This window comes from Ovis aries, chromosome 1 (genome assembly GCF_016772045.2).
Source record: "Ovis aries strain OAR_USU_Benz2616 breed Rambouillet chromosome 1, ARS-UI_Ramb_v3.0, whole genome shotgun sequence".
Lineage (NCBI taxonomy): Eukaryota > Metazoa > Chordata > Mammalia > Artiodactyla > Bovidae > Ovis > Ovis aries.
This window is the reverse complement of record NC_056054.1, coordinates 20,276,643-20,294,969: the sequence shown is the minus strand read 5'-3', so window position 1 is coordinate 20,294,969 and position 18,327 is coordinate 20,276,643. Positions and strand designations below refer to the sequence as shown.

General features: G+C 38.8%; 1 protein-coding gene across 8 annotated transcripts in view; it reads left to right on the top strand.

Annotated features, from left to right (window-relative positions):
* The window catches only part of GPBP1L1 (GC-rich promoter binding protein 1 like 1), a 64,283-nt gene that overhangs the window by 12,112 nt on the left and 33,844 nt on the right, over positions 1 to 18,327 (top strand). For all 8 annotated transcript variants that reach the window (XM_060406189.1, XM_027969386.3, XM_060406136.1 and 5 more), the window contains exon 2: positions 17,153 to 18,159. The gene's annotated coding sequence lies outside the window, so the exon portion shown is untranslated. The remainder of the gene's footprint in view (positions 1 to 17,152; positions 18,160 to 18,327) is intronic.

The window sequence follows — 18,327 nt, the reverse complement described above, 5'->3', positions numbered from 1 at the left end:
ATTTAGGTAATTTAGTTTTTTGTTTACTGTGTGCAATCCTGTAGCAAATATTGTTATGCACTTTGTCTTACTTTCATGTATGGTTAAGATTGGGTGGGTCATAGATGTTTCACAGCTTCAATGTCGTATTTGTCAAACTGTTCTCGAAAGTAGTTGTATGAGTTTACACTCACACCAGCAATATGTGAAAATTTCTTGTTGCTTTATATTTTTATCAGCACTTGATAGTTTCAGGATTTGTTTTTGCCATTTTGGAGAGTGTGAGATAGTATCCCATAATTTTACTCAGGTTTTAAAAGTATAAGTTGATGAGTAATTCTGAGTAATACATTCTGTAGTGCTTTATTGAATTTGAGAACACTCACTTATCACATGCATGTCTCTTATGGGCAGGGTAATATGTTAAATATGCAGTTATATTTTTTGACAGATAACTTGGGCATCGTTGAGTTTGTACTAGAAATATAATTTTTTTGTTTGTTGGACTCCTACCATGTAATAGCAGACCTTACTTATCAGTATTAATAATCATGCTAGTAAGTATTATCTTAACAGACAGAAATGGCTGTGAAAGAAATCTTAAAGGTGTATGATATCTCTTTGGTTCATTGAAAGATGTGCTCAAATTTCATGGTTTAGAAGTTGTAGGTATGAATTAATCTCCTGAAATTCAAAAAAAAAAAAAGTAGAATATGACCCTTGGCTCCTCCCTTATGAAATAATAATGTGAAGGTTAAAAATTAAGCAAGGCACCAGTTACCTTGGAGTTCTCCTTATTAAGGACTTGGGAAGGAAGCGAATGCGCAGTTAACAAATGAGTATAGACTATTGTAGGGTTTCTCGGTCCTTTAGAGGAATTGAAAGTGGTAGACATTTAAACCTAAGTAGTGTTCTTTTCAGATCATGAGATTTGGAAAGGAAATTTTAGGCCCAGTGAATATCTGAAGATATGCAAAGTCAATAGTCTTGGACTCTGCAGTTTAAGGAATAAGAAATGTTTAAAGAGAGGTCTTAACAGTTAAAGGAGATGATAATAGTTGCCAACATTTCTTAAAGAAATGATTATTTAATGGTCATCCTGTCTGTACTAAGAGATGACCCCATTTGCTATTAATCCCTATCAAGCATAAGGAAATAAATATTTAAACAGGTAAATAATACATGGTGATGGATACTTGAGTATAGGTATGTGCGTGATCTAATGCTTCATGAAGTAGAGATTTATTTAAGTCACCCCCTTAGAGGTGAGAACTGAAAACTTAAAAATGAATGAGATGGTGAAGAGATTCCAAAGAAACAAAATGTGCTGCATCAGAGCTTTTAGGTAGTGGTTATATTTACAGAGCAAAAGAATAAGAAAAGAAGCAATCACAGAGTAGGGAGAAGAGCAGGGTATCTTGATGCAGTGCATGGTTGCCACTCATGCTGCTCCCTGACAGAGGTTACACCAGTCCTTTGTGAATATTTCAGTGTGGATATGTCAACCCTCCTGTCTCTCTTCCTTCCTTCCTAACATGAATGAGTTGTAGTATAGGAATAGACAAATGAACAAGTGGAACAGAAGTCTAGAAACAGATCCATGCATATGTAGAAACAATTTAAAATTGAGCTGGCCTTTTGAGGGGTGATAACCCACGGCTTACAGCATCTCAGTTGCCTGACCAGGGATTGAACGTGGACCATGGCAGTGAAAGCCTGGAATCCTAACCACTAGGCAACCAGAGAACTCTGAGCTGGCTTTTTAAATGAGTGGAGAAAGAATGGTTTGGGACATTTGGGACTAGTTACTCATACAGTTAAAAAAAAAAAAGAAACTGAACCTGGACCTCATACTGTATACAAATCAGTTCCAACTGATTGATGTTTTAAATGTGAAAGGCAAAACTGTAAAACTAAGAAGATAATGTAGGTAAATTCTTTGAACTTTGGGGAAGAAAGGCTTTTATACATTAGATTAAAAATAGGTATCTTAGGGACTTCCCTAGCAGTCCAGTGGTTAAGACTCTGTGCTGCTGCTGCAGTGGGCACCAGTTCAGTCCCTGATTGGGAAACTAAGATCCCACATGCATGGCGTGCCGCCCCCCCCCCCCAAATAATCATGTCTTGATCAGCAATTTTGACTACATTTTTTCAGCTATTTATTTAAAAATTTTAGTGGAATATAGTTGATTCACAATGATGTTTTACATTCAGGTGTGTTGATTACATTTAAAATAAGAACTTATGTTCATAAAAAAAACACAAGTTGGAAAAGATACTTGAAACAGTATAATCAGAAGATTGGGGTCTATTGTATTGTCTTACTTCAGATAAGAAAAAGACCAGCTACTGAAAGAATGGTAAAATGATAAGAATAGATAATTTTGCCAAAAAATGAAACATGAAGAGATGATAAATAGATTAAATGATGCAAAGACTGCAGAGCAGAAAATTAACTTCCAGTCTAGCCAATACCTAGCTTTGTGAGAGTGTGGAGCAGATGGAACTCTAAAAATAACCACTTCTGCTGGTGTAAATTGGTAACCTGATTGAAAAGCATTACAAGCATTACCTTGTGAAGTTGAAGATGTACTACCTACAGTAGTCAGCAGTTCCTTCATTTATTTAATTATGCATTCAGCAGTGAGTGCCTACCATATAAGATAATGTTCTTTGTGCTTTAGTTCAGTGGAAGATGTTAAAAATTTATAGGTGATCAGTCCTATAGAAAAATGTTACTTAACAGGATGAAAACAGATTGCTATCAGGTCACTTCTTATTTTTCACTTTTTTGGATAAAGTTCTAAAAGTGTTATGTATGGTTTGTTAAGTCAGTAATGCAGCCACTGCATTCTTTGAGTCCTTCTAGATTTACCAAAATGATTTACCAAAAAAATTCATCAATCCATCATCAGAAGTAATTTTTATGATCTGTTAGATGAGAAACAGGTTACATCCTTTTTCAGTTCTGTGGTATAAGCAGATTGTAAACTATCCTATCTATGAGATGGTGTTGCATTCTAGGACATATGCCAAAAGCTTGTCCAGTTGCTAAAATTGTATCTATTGAGTTTCCCTGTGGTCTGTTTTGCCAAAACTTTTGCCTCAGGTTCAAAGGATTTGTTAACAGAATAAGCCACTCATTATATACAAATAAATAATACCAATATTTATTAGAGCATTATCTAGCTTACTTTCAATATACTAACATTAAGAGAAAAGAGAACTAGAAACAGCAGAAGATAAATCACCAAATTGGTCTTTTTGTTCAAATTGGATTTTGACAAACAAATTGAGTTTAGACAAACTCAAACAGTGTCACAGCACATCTGGAGACCCAGTTGGGAAAAGGTCCCAGGCAGCCATCAGTTCTGTAGGTGACTGCAAAATTGCAGTTCACGATTCCCAAGTATAATCCTAGGACGCAAACTTACAGCATCATTGATCTGTGAGCAAACTGAAGCTCTGATTTATGTTCACGAGTAAAACTTCAATTCAGTTGAACAGTCATGTCTGACTCTGCGACCCATGGACTGCAGCATGCCAGGCTTCCCTGTCCATCACCAACTCCCAGAGCTTGCTCAAAGTCATGTCCATTGAGTTTGTGATGCCATCCAACCATCTTATCCTCTGTCGTCCCCTTTTCCTCCTGCCTTCAATCTTTTCCAGCATCACGGTCTTTTCCGGTGAGTCAGTTCTTTGCATCAGGTGGCCAAAGTATTCAAGTTTTAGCTTCATTATCAGTCTTTCCAATGAATATTTAGGACTGATTTCCTTTAAGATGGACTGGTTGGATCTCCTTGCAGTCTTCAAGAGTCTTCTCCAACACCACAGTTCAAAAGTATCAATTCTTTGGCACTTAGCTTTCTTTATAGTCCAACTCTCACATCCATACATGACTACTGGAAAAACCATAGCTTTGACTAGACGGACCTTTGTTGGCAGAGTAATGTCTCTGCTTTTTAATATACTGTCTAGGTTGCTCATAACTTTTCTTCCAAGCAGCAAGTGTCTCTTAATTTCATGGCTACAGTCACCCTCTGCAGTGATTTTGGAGCCCAAGAAAATAAAGTCAGCCACTGTTTCCACTGTTTCCCCATCTATTTGCCATGAAGTGATGGGATCGGATGCCATGATCTTCGTTTTCTGAATGTTGAGCTTTAAGCCAACTTTTTCACTCCCCTCTTTTACTTTCATCAAGAGTCTCTTTAGTTCTTGTTCACTTTATGCCATAAGGGTGGTATCATCTGTGTTTCTGAGGTTATTGATATATCTCCCAGCAATCTTGATTCTAGCTTGTGCTTCATCCAGCCTGGCATTGAGCATGATGTACTCTGCATAGAAGTTAAATAAGCAGGGTAGTAATATATAGCCTTGACGTGCTCCTTTCCCAATTGGGAACCAGTCTGTTATTCCATGTCCAGTTCTAACTGTTGCTTCTTGACCTGCATACAGATTTCTTAGGAGACAAGTAAAGTGGTCTGGTATTCCCATCTCTTTCAGAATTGTCCACAGTTTGTTTTGATCCACACAGTCAAAGACTTTGGAATAGTCAATAAAGCAGAAGTTGTTTTTCTGGAACTCTTGTTTTTTCGATGATCCAGCAGATGTTGGCAATTTGATCTCTGGTTCCTCTGCCTTTTCTAAAACCAGCTTGAACATCTGAAAGTTCTCAGTTCATGTACTGTTGAAGCCTGGTTTGGAGGATTTTGAGCATTACTTTGCTAGCGTGCGAAATGAGTACAATTGTGTGGTAGTTTGAACATTCTTTGGCATTCCCTTTCTTTGGAATTGGAATGAAAACAGCGTTTCCAGTCCTGTGGCCACTGCTGAGGTTTCCAAATTTGCTGGCATATTGAGTGCAGTACTTTTCAGCATCATCTTTTAGAATTTGAAATAGCTCAGCTGGAATTCCGTCATCTCCACTAGCTTTGTTCGTAGTGATGCTTCCTAAAGCCCACCTGACTTCACATTCAGGATGTCTGGCTCTAGGTGAGTGATCGTACCATCGTGGTTATCTGGGTCATGAAGATCTTTTTTTGTACAGTTCTTTCGTGTATTCTTGCCTCCTCTTAATATCTTCTGCTTCTGTTAGGTCCATACCATTTCTGTCCTTTATTGTGCCTATCTTTGCATGAAATGTTCCCTTGGTATCTCTAATTTTCTTGAAGAGATCTCTAGTCTTTCCCATTCTATTGTTTTCCTCTATTTCTTTGCATTGATTGCTGAGGAAGGCTTTCTTATCTTTCCTTACTATTTTTCGGAATTCTGCATTCAGATGGGTATTGGGTGAATCTTTCCTTTTTTCCTTTGCCTTTCACTTCTCTTCTTTTCTCAGCTATTTGTAAGGCCGCCTCAGACAACCATTTTGATTTTTTGCATTTCTTTTTCTTGGGGATGGTCTTGATCACTGCCTCCTGTACAAATGTCACGAACCTCTGTTCATAGTTCTTCAGGCACTCTATCAGATCTAATCCCTTGAATCTATTTGTCATTTCCACCGTATAATCGTAAGGGATTTGATTTAGGTCATACCTGAATGGTCTAGTGGTTTTCCCTCCTTTCTTCAATTTAAGTCTGAATTTGCTAATAAGGAGTTTGTGATCTGAGCCAGTCAGCTCCCAGTCTTGTTATTGCTGACTGTATAGAGCTTCTCCATCTTAGGCTGCAAAAAATATAATTGATCTGCTTTTGGTATTGACCATTTGGTGATGTCCGTGTGTAGAGTCATCTCTTTTGTTGTTGGAAGAGGGTGTTTGCTATTATCAGTGCGTTTTCTTGGCAAAATTCTGTTAGTCTTTGCCCTGCTTCATTTTGTACTCCAAGGCCAAATTTGTCTGTTATTCCAGGTATTTCTTGACTTCCTACTTTTGCGTTCTAGTCCCCTGTGATAAAAAGGACATCTTTTTTGGGTGTTAGTTCTAGAAGGTCTTGTAGGTCTTTATAGAACCGTTCAACTTCAGCTTCTTCAACAGTAGTGGTTGGGGCATAGACTTGGATTACTGTGATATTGAATGATCTGCCTTGGAAGTGAACAGAGATCATTGTCATTTTTGAGATTGCACCCAAGTACTCCATTTTGAACTCTTTTTTTTACTATGAGGGCTACGCCATTTCTTCTAAGGGATTCTTGCCCACAGTAGTAGATATAATGGTCATCTGAATTAAATTCAGCCATTCTGGTCCATTTTAGTTCATTGATTCCTGCAATGTCCACTTTTCATCTCCTGTTTGACCACATCCAGTTTACCTTGATTCATGGACCTAACATTCCAGGTTCCTATGGAATATTGTTCTTTATGGCATCACACTTGACTTCCATCACCAGTCACATCTACAACTGGGTGTTGTTTTTGGTTTGGCTCTGTCTCTTCGTTCTTTCTGGAGTTATTTCTCCACTTATCCAGTAGCATACTGGGTACCTACCTGCCTGGGGAGTTCATCTTTCAGTGTGGTATCTTTTTGCCTTTTCGTACTGTTGATGTGGTTCTCATGTCAGGAATACTAAAGTGGTTTGCCATTCCCATCTCCAGTGGACTGTGTTTTGTCAGAACTGTGACACAATTTGGAATGTTGTTAAGCCCAGGGCTTGGTTGACCAGCCCCGCTCCAGGGACTCAACAATCTTAAGATTTATCTGGCATCTTATCTATGCTGCTGCAAGGCTTGCACTCAGACCACAGTAAGAACAGTGTCCAGGCCGGTTAGAAGCAAGGTTAGAGGCCTGCTCTTCTTTGGCTCTGAAGCCTAAACAAGACTATTTAACTTCCCTAATATGGTGGCTCAGACAGTAAAGGGTCTGCCTGCAATGTGGGAGACCCGGGTTTAATTCCTGGGTTGGGAAAATCCCCTGGAGAAGGAAATGGCAATCCACTCCAGCACTCTTGCCTGGAAAATCCCATGGATGGAGGAGACTGAGAGGCTAAAGTCCATGGGGTTGCAAAGAGTTGGACAAAACTGAGCGACTTCACTATTCCACTATTCACTAATATGGTACAGCAGTTAAGAATCTGCCTGCCAGTGTAGGGGCTATACAGATTTGATCTCTGGTCTGGGAAGATCTCACCTGCTGCAAGGCAGCTAAGCCCATGCACCACAACTTCTGGAGCCTGTGTGCCCTAGAGCCTGTGCTCCCTAACACCTCAGTAAGAAGCCCACACGCTGCAAGTCAAGTGTGCCCCCACTCACCACAACTAGAGAATGCCCTTGTGTAGCAGTGAAGACTCAGCAGAGCCAAAAATAAAAATAAATAAAAATTTTAAAGATAAAGTATACTTAACTACTTTTTTATTTAAAAGCAGTTTTTATGGAGCCAAAATTAAAACAAGATTGGCTAAAAATTAGACACTGCATATTTTAGAGTTTTCTCACAGATTATTAAAAAAAATTAAAACCAAACCTCAGTGGTATTGTAGAGGTAAGTTTGGAGTTGTCGTATATAGTATAGATAGAATAGAAATTTCATTTCGTGGTTGAAGGTTATACTTTCATTAAATGAATTTAAATGACAGCATCTAAGAGGGAAAAATTATTTAAATTGAAATAAGTTTTTTTGTTTTTGCTTTGTGGCTTTTGTTTGCTGTTTTTAAGTTTAGGGCATTATGTCCTAGATTGCATTTTGGGAATATTTGTAATACCTAGTATGTAGATGTAGTTTTTAATCAATTCATTTCGCTAGGAACTTTTTTTAAGCAGTGAAACTCTTTTTAAGAGTCTTTGTAAATTATTAGTCTGTGGTGGTGGTGGTTTAGTCACTAAGTTGTGTCTGACTCTTTGTGACCGCATGTCATAACTCACCAGGTTCCTCTGTCCATGGGATTTCCCAGGCAAGAATACTGGAATGAGTTGCCATTTCCTTTCCCGGGGTACCGTCCCGACCCAGGGATCAAACTCATGTCTCCTGCATTGGCAGATGGATTCTTTAGTGTTGAGCCAAGAGGAAAGCCCAAGTGTGTGTTAGGAATGAGTAAATGTGCAAGTGAAATACTGATATATGATAACGCATAAATGAATATGGATTTATAGTATCAAATCTTTCAGCAAAAGTCAGTTAAAATGTTTCTTCATGTCTTGAATAGCTATTCAACAAAATGGAATGCAAATCCCCAACATATGTCTGGTATGTTCCCTTTTCATGTTTTCAAACTTTGTAAGTTCTTTTATTCAGATATGTAATGTTGGTCTCTTAAAAGGAAAATTTTAGGATCTTTTCACCTTCGACAACTTGGAATTATGCAAAGCATGTAACTGGGACACATTTTATTTATTTATTTTTTAATATAAATTTATTTAATTGGAGGCTAATTACTTTACAATATTGTATTGGTTTTGCCATACATCAACATGAATCCGCCACAGGTGTACGTGTTCCCCATCCTGAACCCCCCCTCCCACCTCCCTCCCCGTACCATCTCTCTGGGTCATCCCAGAGCACCAGCCCCAAGCATCCTGTATCACGCATCGAATGTGGACTGGCTATTCGTTTCACCTGTGATATTATACATGTTTCAATGCCATTCTCCCAAATTATCCCACCCTCTCCCTCTCCCACAGAGTCCAAACAACTGTTCTGTACATCTGTGTCTCTTTTGCTGTCTTGCATACAGGGTTATCGTTACCATCTTTCTAAATTCCATATGTATGTGTTAGTATACCGTATTGGTGTTTTTCTTTCTGGCTTCCTTCATTCTGTATAATAGGCTCCAGGTTCATCCACCTCATTAGAACTGATTCAAGTGTATTCTTTTTAATGGGTGAGTAATACTCCATTGTGTATGGGACACATTTTAATGCAGCTAGGACACAGTCTTAGACACAAGTGAATGAGTCCTTGCTGAGGTTCTCAGTAGATTGATACTTCCCAAAATTCAGGAGCATTGCTATGATTCTTTCACCTAGGTGAAGTAATGCTTTATGCCTTACCCATATCCTCTGTGCTCTCGTCATACTTGCTTACAGTAGCATTCTTTGATACTAGTAAGGGAACCAAAAAGTGACATCATTAAACAAAAATTGTTATCACACCTGTCACCACATTCTACAATGAGAACTCTCCAACATGAATCAAAAGACTTTCTTCTTAATCCATAGTAAGATGGGTAAGAAGGAGAATGGCCCTTGTGAAACATTCCTGGGACAGAGGATGGGAAAGAAGAATTAACATGATGTCTTGACCACAGATGCCTTTTTTTCTTCTTTTTTTTTTACTTCCTTTTGTCTGTGCCAGGCCTTCACTGCCCTGTGTGCTTTTCTCTAGTTACAGAGAGCAGGGGCTACTCTGCAGTTGTGGTGCGTGGGGCTTCTCACTGCGTTGACTAATCTTGTTCTGGAGCACAGACTCTAGTGTTTGTGGGCTTTTCAGTAGTTGCGGTTCCCAAGCTCTAGAGGACAGGCTAAGTAGTTGTGGCCCATGGGCTTAGTCGTTCTTCAGCATGTGGGATATTCCTGAATCAGGGGTTGAACCTGTGTCTCCTGCACTGGCAGATTCTTCACCACTGAGCCACCAGGGAAGCCCCACACAGGTGCTTCCTTATACGGAAACTTTATATGCAGTTTCAGAGAAGTGACCATATAGAAGTTGAAGGTAGAGAAGTTCCTTTCGAACTCTGTGTCCAGTTATCCCTTTTAGCCAAGAACAGTTGATAAAAGCCTGATAACATTTTGTAGAAAGAACCCCTTGTGGCTTCTTTGCATTCTTTCCCTTAGCTAGCTGTGGATATGATAGGTCCTCAGCAGTACGTGTTCTGAATCATTTTTGCCTGTGATGGAGTTGGATATATGGGTCATGTTCTTTTAAGGTATTGGCATGGCTAAAACCATGAGATTGCAGTTTTGTTCAGATCAGGACCGTGGGACTTCCCTGGTGGTCCAGTGGTTGAGAACTTGCCTGCCATTGCAGGAAATGTGGTTCAATCCCGGTCTAGGAAGATTCCACGTGCCTTGGGGCAAGTAAGCCGAGGCCCTCGTGGGCCGTGACTGCTGAGCCTGCGCACTGCAACTAAAGGCCCTCGAGCCCATGCTCCACAACAAGAGAAGCCCGCACACTACAACTAGAGAGTAGCCCCTGCTTGCTACAACTAAAGAAAGCCTGTGCGCAGCAGCGAAGACCCCCATGGAGCCATAAATAAATAAATAAAATTTATTTTTTAAAAAGGATCAGGAACCATGTACTTTAAAGCCACATTTTTTTATGTGCTGCTTTTTTCTTAGCACCAAAAGGTTTAATTTTTCATCTTTCAGCTTTGCCTGGAAGCCAGCCACTCTTGGCTAACTGAGATAAGTAAAAGAGAAATACAGAAAGAAAGGCCAAAAGAAAGTGTGTGTAAATTAACATCCCTCTTTAGATTTTTGCTCCTTAGGATTTTAAGGAATTTGTTCTGTTTTTCTAAGTATCAGAATTATTTCATGACTGGAAACAATCACAGTGTGTATAATTCAGAAAGCAGTGAAATTAGAAAATTAGTGTACCAAACCTGGCCCGGGCACTTATGAGATGTGTTACCTTGGTTAAGTCTCTTAACATTTTAGAGCTTGTGTTGGTTTTTTCTTGTTGTTAATCTCTGAGTGGATGGCTAACCTGGTGTCAGGAAGGAAGAATAAAGTATATGGTAGGTGTTGCACAGATTAGTGTTTTAATTAAAAATTCTCTTAGAATATGACTGCGTAAACCATCTGGCTTTGTATTTCCTTTCACCCACTCTTTGATTGTGTGCTCAGTTGTGTCCAACTCTTTGCGACCCCATGGACTGCAGCCTGCCAGGCTCCTCTGTCCATGGGATTCTCCAGGCAAGAATACTGGAGTGGGTTGCCATGCCCTCCTCCAGGGGATCTTCCTGACCCAGGGATCAAACCCAAGTCTCTTAACGTCTCCTGTGTTGGCAGGCAAGTTCTTTGCCACTAGTGCCGCCTGGGAAGCCCTTTGATTAAGAGTCAATAAAAAAGTAATGTGCTGTTTTTATATATTTGTTGGTTTATTAACCTTCAACATGTGAAGAAGCGCAGCTTCATTTTAGTGGTAAAGGAACTAGGAGATACTCTTCAATTTTGGAATTAAAAGGACAGATGAGTGTTCATTGGAGTTGTGGGAAGAAATTAAATTTGCAATGGATTGAGAAAGAAATGGGGAGTGAGAAAATGGAGATACTGACAGTACACTGCTCTTTATGGAAGTTTCGTTAAGACTGAAGGGAAATGAACCTAAATACCCAGAGGGATATTGGACTGTGGAGAAAATAAGAATTAGTGAGGTCGTGAACACATGTGGAATGATAATGGGAGCTTAACTTAGAGGAGATTGAGATAAGGTCCCTGGCAGGGACATCCTCTCTAGCAACTTATTACAAGGTATAAAATTAGATCATGTTTTGTTATGAAGTATCTTGTAGATTGCTGGGTATATGGGAAGTAGCCAGGAAGTCAGAGGATTTGTAAAGCTAAAATATTTGACAGATGTTTGTGAATGAATGGTTGGATCAAGTATTCAAATAGGCAGTTCTGATATGCTTGTGCAGGAAGAGAGCATTTTATCTAAAAATTATTTAGATAAAAACCTAAAAAGAATGATGTACTGCACTGTTTAATATTATGGTTTCTATTGACTTAGCAACTGCACTGTAATACTATTTTTTTAAATTGTTGCAAAATACATAAAAGATTTACTGTTGTAACCATTTTAAAGTGTTCAGTTTGATGGCAGCAAGTACACTCACAGTGTTTTCCAACTAACATCACTGTCAGGTTCCAGAGCTTTTTCATTATCCCAAACATAAACTTCAAATGCATTAAGCAGTCACATCCCCTCCTCCAGCCCCTGGTAACCACTAATTGTTCTCTGTCTCTCTGGATTGGATATCTCATATAAATGGAGTCATGTAATATGTGTTGTTTTGCATATTTGGCATCTTTCATTTAGCATAATGCTTTCAGAGTTCATCCTTGGAGCATGTGTCAGTGCTTCATTCCTTTTCATAGCTGAATAATATTCTATTGTATGAATATACCACGTTTTGCTTATCCATCTATTGATGGGCATTTGAGTTTCTTCTTGTAGCTTTTGTGAATAAAACTGCGGTGAACATTCACTTACAAGTTTTTGTGTGGACACGTGTTTTCATTTCTCATCTCTGTATATGTAGGAATAGAAATGATAGATTGTATGCTAACTCTGTGTTTAACTTTGAGGAACCACCAACTGTTTCCCACAGCAGCTGCACCATTGTATATTTCTACCAGCAGTGTATGAGGGTTCCAATTTCACTTCATTCTTGCTTTGTCATAATCTGTAAAAATTAATTTATTAAACCTTTGAATCCTTACTGCATGCAGGGTACCATGCTAGATGCTGTTTCAAAGAAGGGCTGGACAAGACTTTCTAGAAGCAACAGTTTTTGGCCTTCTGGGAGTTAGAGCCAACATTTATAACTGTGCTGAAAGGAGGAAGTGTTGAGTGCCCTAGAAGGCACAATTAACTTACCTTGAAGATTTTAGACAGAGAGTTTACTTACGGGGAAAGGCTTATTTCTTTTCTTCTTCTTTTAAAAATATTTATCTATTTATTTATTTATTTATTTTTGGCTACCCTGCGTCTTTTGTTGCTTTGCCCAGATTTTCTCTAGTTGCTAGTGAGCTGGGGCTACTCTTTGTTCCAGTACATAGGCTTCTTCTCATTGCAGTGGCTTCTTTCATTGAGGAGCACAGGCTTATAAGCCTGCGGGCTTTAGTAATTGCAGTGTGCAGGCTTTGGTGCTTGTGGCTAGGGGGCTTAGTTGCTCCACAGCATGTGGAATCTTACCAGACCGGGGATGGAACCTGTGTCCCCTGCATTGGCGGGGAGATTCTTATCCACTGTGCCACCAGGGAAGTCCTGCAAGGCTTATTGTCAACTGTCAGACCAGGGAACTTAAACCCTATTGTGTAGTTGGTAGGAAGCCAGAAAACTTCTGAGCAGGGTAGTAATATAATTTGAACCTGGACTTTGGAAGAGAAATCTAGCAGCCAAGAGTAGAGGCTGAGGTAGAGGGCTGAAGAGTCTAGTAGTGCCTGGGAAACCAGTTTCGTTTGTTTGTTTTGTCTGTGCTATGGGACATACAGCCAGGAATCAATCCCATGCCCGCTGCATTGGAATGTGGAGTCTTAACCACTGGACTGCCAAAGGAAGTCCCTGAAACCAGGTTTTTAATTGAAGAGTAACTGGAACCTAGAGTGACAAACAGAAATGGAAGCTTAGGAGTGGAATAGATAGGAATTGGAGACTCTTATATAAATCTTTATAGTCTCCTTAGATCTCATCTCTTTTGATTTTAAACATCATCTACCAAACGTTCTCTCTCCAGAACAGACCTCTCTGAGATCCAGACTTCATACTTGACATCTCATATTTGAATTTTTTAAGTCTTGATAACCACCCCAGAAGTTTTGAGTGATGTATTTTTCCTTCTAAGAATTTCTCAGTAGTTAAAGTTGCTCCAATTAGTTGTTATAAAAATAGCCAAAGCCCCAGAAGGCATAACCAGAGTAAAGACATTTCATTACAAAAACATTTTACTACGAAAGTGAAACAAAATGCTTGTAGTTACACCATCCTAGTAAAACCATTATTGACATTTTAGTCTTTTGCTTCTAAAACAGGAATTTCTTTTTCCTTTATCTGTCCTCTTTCTTCATTTCCCACTTGTCATTCATCTCACCACCACATGCTGTACATGTCCATTCACAGACCACACTTTGATAGCTTGACGGCCTCGTAGGTTGGAGATGGTCAGTAAGTAGTTATGGGATATATAACAAATTTAGAACTTTCACACCAGTAGCAAAGCATCACCAGTTAATATTCCCTCTACAGTCACTGCCTCAGCTGAAACTCTACTTAGGTAATTTGGGGTTGAATACTGACTGAAAAAATAATGTGTTCAATTAGAATGTGCCTAGTGTACTTTGTTAAAGGGAAATGTTTGTGTTTAAAACTGAGGCATTTTCCTTCGTTTCTATCAATTTTATAACCTAATAGATGATCCATCCTCCTGCCTTGAATTTCTGGTTCTCTGTGGTTTAAACCAAAATTCTTACAACAGAAAGGGTGCAATAAATAGTTAATTATGTTATTTTAGATGGAAACTTGATTTGGTATTTTTCCATAAGAAACTGTTACAGGGACATTGTCATCATGTATTAGGTATTATAGGTATTGTTGTTATTCAGTCACTAAATCATATCTTTGCAACCCCATGACCTGCAGCACACCAGGCTTCCCTGTCCGTCACTGTCTCCTGGAGTTTGTTCAGACTCATGTCCATTGAGTTAGTGATGCTATCCAGCTATCTCATCCTCTCTCACCCTTTTCTGCTCTTGCCCTCAATCTTTCTCAGCATCAGGGTTTTTTCCAGTGAGTCAGTTTTTCGTATCAGGTGGCCAAAGTATTGGAGCTTCAGCTTCAGCATCAGTCCTTCCAATGAATATTCAGGACTGATTTCCTTTGGGATGGACTGGTTGTATCTCCTTGCTGTCCAAGTGTCTCCTGCACTGCAGTTCAAAAGCATCAATTCTTTGGCACTCAGCCTTCTATATGCTCCAGCTCTCACATCCATACATGACTACTGGAAAACCATAGCTCTGATTATATGGATCTTTGTCAGCAAAATGGTGTTTCTGTTTTTTAAAACACTGTCTAGGTTTGTCATAGGATTGTTTCATTGCAGGTATAGACCTAAGTAAAAACAATCCTGAGACTTTTCTGGTGGTCCTGTGCTAAAAAGAATCCGCCTGTCAGTGTAGGAGACACGGGTTCAATCCCTGGTCCAAGAATATCCCACATGCTTCGGGGCAACTAAGTCCACGCACCTAGATCCTGTGCTCCACAACAAAAGAAGCCTGTGCGCTGCAACTAGAGAATAGCCTCAGCTAACCACAAATAGAGAAAGCCTGTGCACAGCAACAAAGACCTAGTGCAGTCAAACCTGAATTATACTGGAGAAACAGTAGCCAGTTAGCTTTTACTCCCTGTATCAGTCAGTGATGCAGTTATTTATGAAGTTACCCTAGCTAGAAATCAGAGTATGAACTTTTATTTCTCTTCTACTCCCGTATCCCATCAATTATGTAGTTCAGTTTATTTTACTTCTTCCTGAGTATTTTGTGACTTGGCTTTTAATTTGTTTATATTAAAAACTGGTTTTCCAAAAAAAAAAAAAAAAATCAAGTTTTCTCCAGGTTGTGAATTGCAATCAGTTCTGATTTTCAAAATCTCTAGGCTGGACCACAGAACCAATATCAAGAGATTATTCTTGAGCTAACTATTCCTTGTCCTCTGTCCATGGAATTTTCCAGGCAAGAATACTGGAGTGTGTTTGTGGTGTGGGCTTAGTGCTCCTCAGCTCCTGGAGTTTTAGTTCCCCAGCCAGGGATCGAATTCGCATCCCCTGCAGTGCAAAGTGGATTCTTAACCACTAGACCACCAGGGAAGTCCCTACTCATGATATTTATTTATCTGTTGTGTTTATTTCCTCTTTTTCATTCTGTCTTAAAAAAATTATTAATCTGTTTCAAAAGAATTATTGTTTTAAAAAATCATTCCGATTTTTTCTGACCTTGTCTGTGTTTCTTTAGATTTTTTTTTTTATTGCTCGTTTCCCATCATGGAAAAAAAAAGAGCAATAAAGTTCAGTTTGATTTAATCTTCTTAAAAAATAAGTTTTTAAAGCTTATTTTTTATTAAGTATTGCTCTAGCTATTATAGTACAAATTTATTCATAGTGGATTTTCTTCTACTTAAAGATTTTGAAAGTTTGTTTATCATTGTATCACTTCTCTCACAGTAAGAATCTGATTCCCATTTTTCCCTAATATTTTTTACTTTTTGATCAAATCCTGGTATGTAACCAACCTGCATTTATCACCTCCTCCCTTATATGTATTTCTCCCTAATCACGTCAGAGTTGTAACAACTGTGGAAGGCACATTGCTGCATGGAAGCCTGCAACCCACTTGGCCATGTCCCTTTGCCAGGAAATCCTCGTTATTCCTCTTGAGGTTCCCATACTCTGCATTGGACTATACTGGGACACTCACCTAATGAGGTCCAACAACCTGTGCAGGACTGCTGCCGTACACACATTTCAGTATCCATCCTCCCTCTGTGGACACCCTCACATCCTGATTATGCCCCAGTACCTGGCTCTGGCCTCTGGAGCCTCCCCCTTTGCTGCTTTTACTTCGCCTGACGGCTCGTAATGGCTTTGTACAGTATTTCTTCAGGAAGGGGAAGGAGAGTGGGAAGAGACTTCTTTTACTTATTAATAAGGTTACTTTTAAAAATTACTACATGTGTGTACAGTGGTTGATGTTACACATATATGTATTGTAAAGATATAAAAAGTGTAGAGAACAAGTGAGTACCCATCATTCAATTTAATAATGTATTACAGATACAGATGAAGCAACCCAGAACCGTTTTTTGATTCCTTTCCCATTGTTTGCCCACAGCGGTATTTACTGTTCTGAATTTAGTATTTCTTTAAACAGGAATTGATTATATGAGAAGTATTCTATAAACCAGTATTTACCAGTGTAGACCAGAATTGCCCACAGATGCAAGCATTCTCTAGCCCTTGGAAGTATGTTAAGAACTTGCCAAAGAAATATTTATGTCATCTCTTACTGCATATCTTACGTCAGAGAATAAGCACTTAAGTCTCTTAATTGATAAGTAGGTATCTAAAAATACGTAAATACATGAGGAATGCTATGACAGATGTCTTGTTTTTAAGCCTCTAGCCATGGTTAGCACTAAATAATTAAATAGTTGATGACTGTAATAAACCAGTTAGTTATGCCTCTTTGACCACTTATGGCAAGCTGTTCCAAGTATGAGGGAAAGTCTAAATCTAACGGACTCTAATTTGCATTTCTGAATTACATTTGATAGCTAATTGGAGAAATGGTTATTTTAAAGGTAGATTTTTTTCACCTCACTTTTCTAAAATCCTTAAAAAAATTTTAGCCAGTTATGTTGTTGCTATAGGTGGTGGTCCATTACATTAATGTTTAAATTGGACTTGAGTTTTGTCTCCTAGACCTTTGTCTCCTAGGTCCATCATTGGACCGTGTCTCATTTTAGCAATTATATATAGTAATTTTGCCTCTTGTGATACGTTATTTTGTTTTTTCATTTATACTGATAGATTCCTGTGGCCTTTTAAATGATTGAATAAAAATGAAAATGGATCCAAAGTGACTTCTCTACTGAAGCAGAAGATTGTTATTACCTTCCATTAACTCAGTTTAGTCTCTGGGAACGGGCAGAACGAGTGAAATACAGAAAACTGAAGAGAAGAAAACCTCACTTTGGAGCTTTCTCCGTGACTGTTCTTAAGCCCTGCCTTTCTACTTGTTTTAGTTTTGCTGTGAATTTATAAATAGTGAAGACCAAAGAAATAGAAGAAACATTTGAGAGCTTTATACCAAGAAATTTGCCTTGAAAGCTGCTATTCTTGGAGGGAAAAGCATATCAAGTTCCTGTTTGTTTTTTTTTTTTTTAACAAGCTTTCTTATGTCCTTAGATTTTGAAGGATAAGACAAATATAAACTCATACCTGCAGACTGTTTTTACCAGCTGTGTAAGAATAATGAGATATAAATTAAGGGCCTTGTAATGTGGATGTTTTGCTACTAGAGTTGACTACTCCGAAGATCTTTTATAGCTCGTCAGTGTTTTATTTTTGATCTATCACTTCAATGACATTATTTGACCAAACAAAAGTCATTCTGTCTTTCTAAGCTATGACCTTGTTATGAACAGTATTTGCATTCACTGTGCAAATGTCCATGTATTATCTATTTAAGCAACATCATAGTGCCATCACTCAAGGAAGTTGAATGAGGTGAACATTGATATAGCTCTTTCCCCTTCCCCCCATTTTTTAAATGTAACAAATACTTTTTATGTTCCCCTCCCCCTTCCCCTTTCCCCTTCCCCTTTGGGAAACGTGTCAGGAACTAGATAGTTTAAGATGAGCAATTGAGGGGACTGAGAGATTGATCCACACAGAGCCTGGATTCTTTTTGCTTCATCGTAAGGCTTTCTGCTGGCCAGCCTAATTAAGTACCCTTTTAACAAGAGAACCTTGTGGAAATCCAGCTGGCAACTCAAGAAGTTCAGGAAGCAGGACCACAGAGGTTATACTCTGGGGTAAGTATCCTCCTATGTCTAACTTTGGAAGAAGACTGTGTATGTATATGTATCATGGAAAATACCTACTCTTTTCTAATGTATTCTGGAGACTATCAGTGAGGTAGTTTGGAGACACCAGTGGATCTCTCAGGAAAATTGATTCTGATGAGAAGTTAATGTGAACTA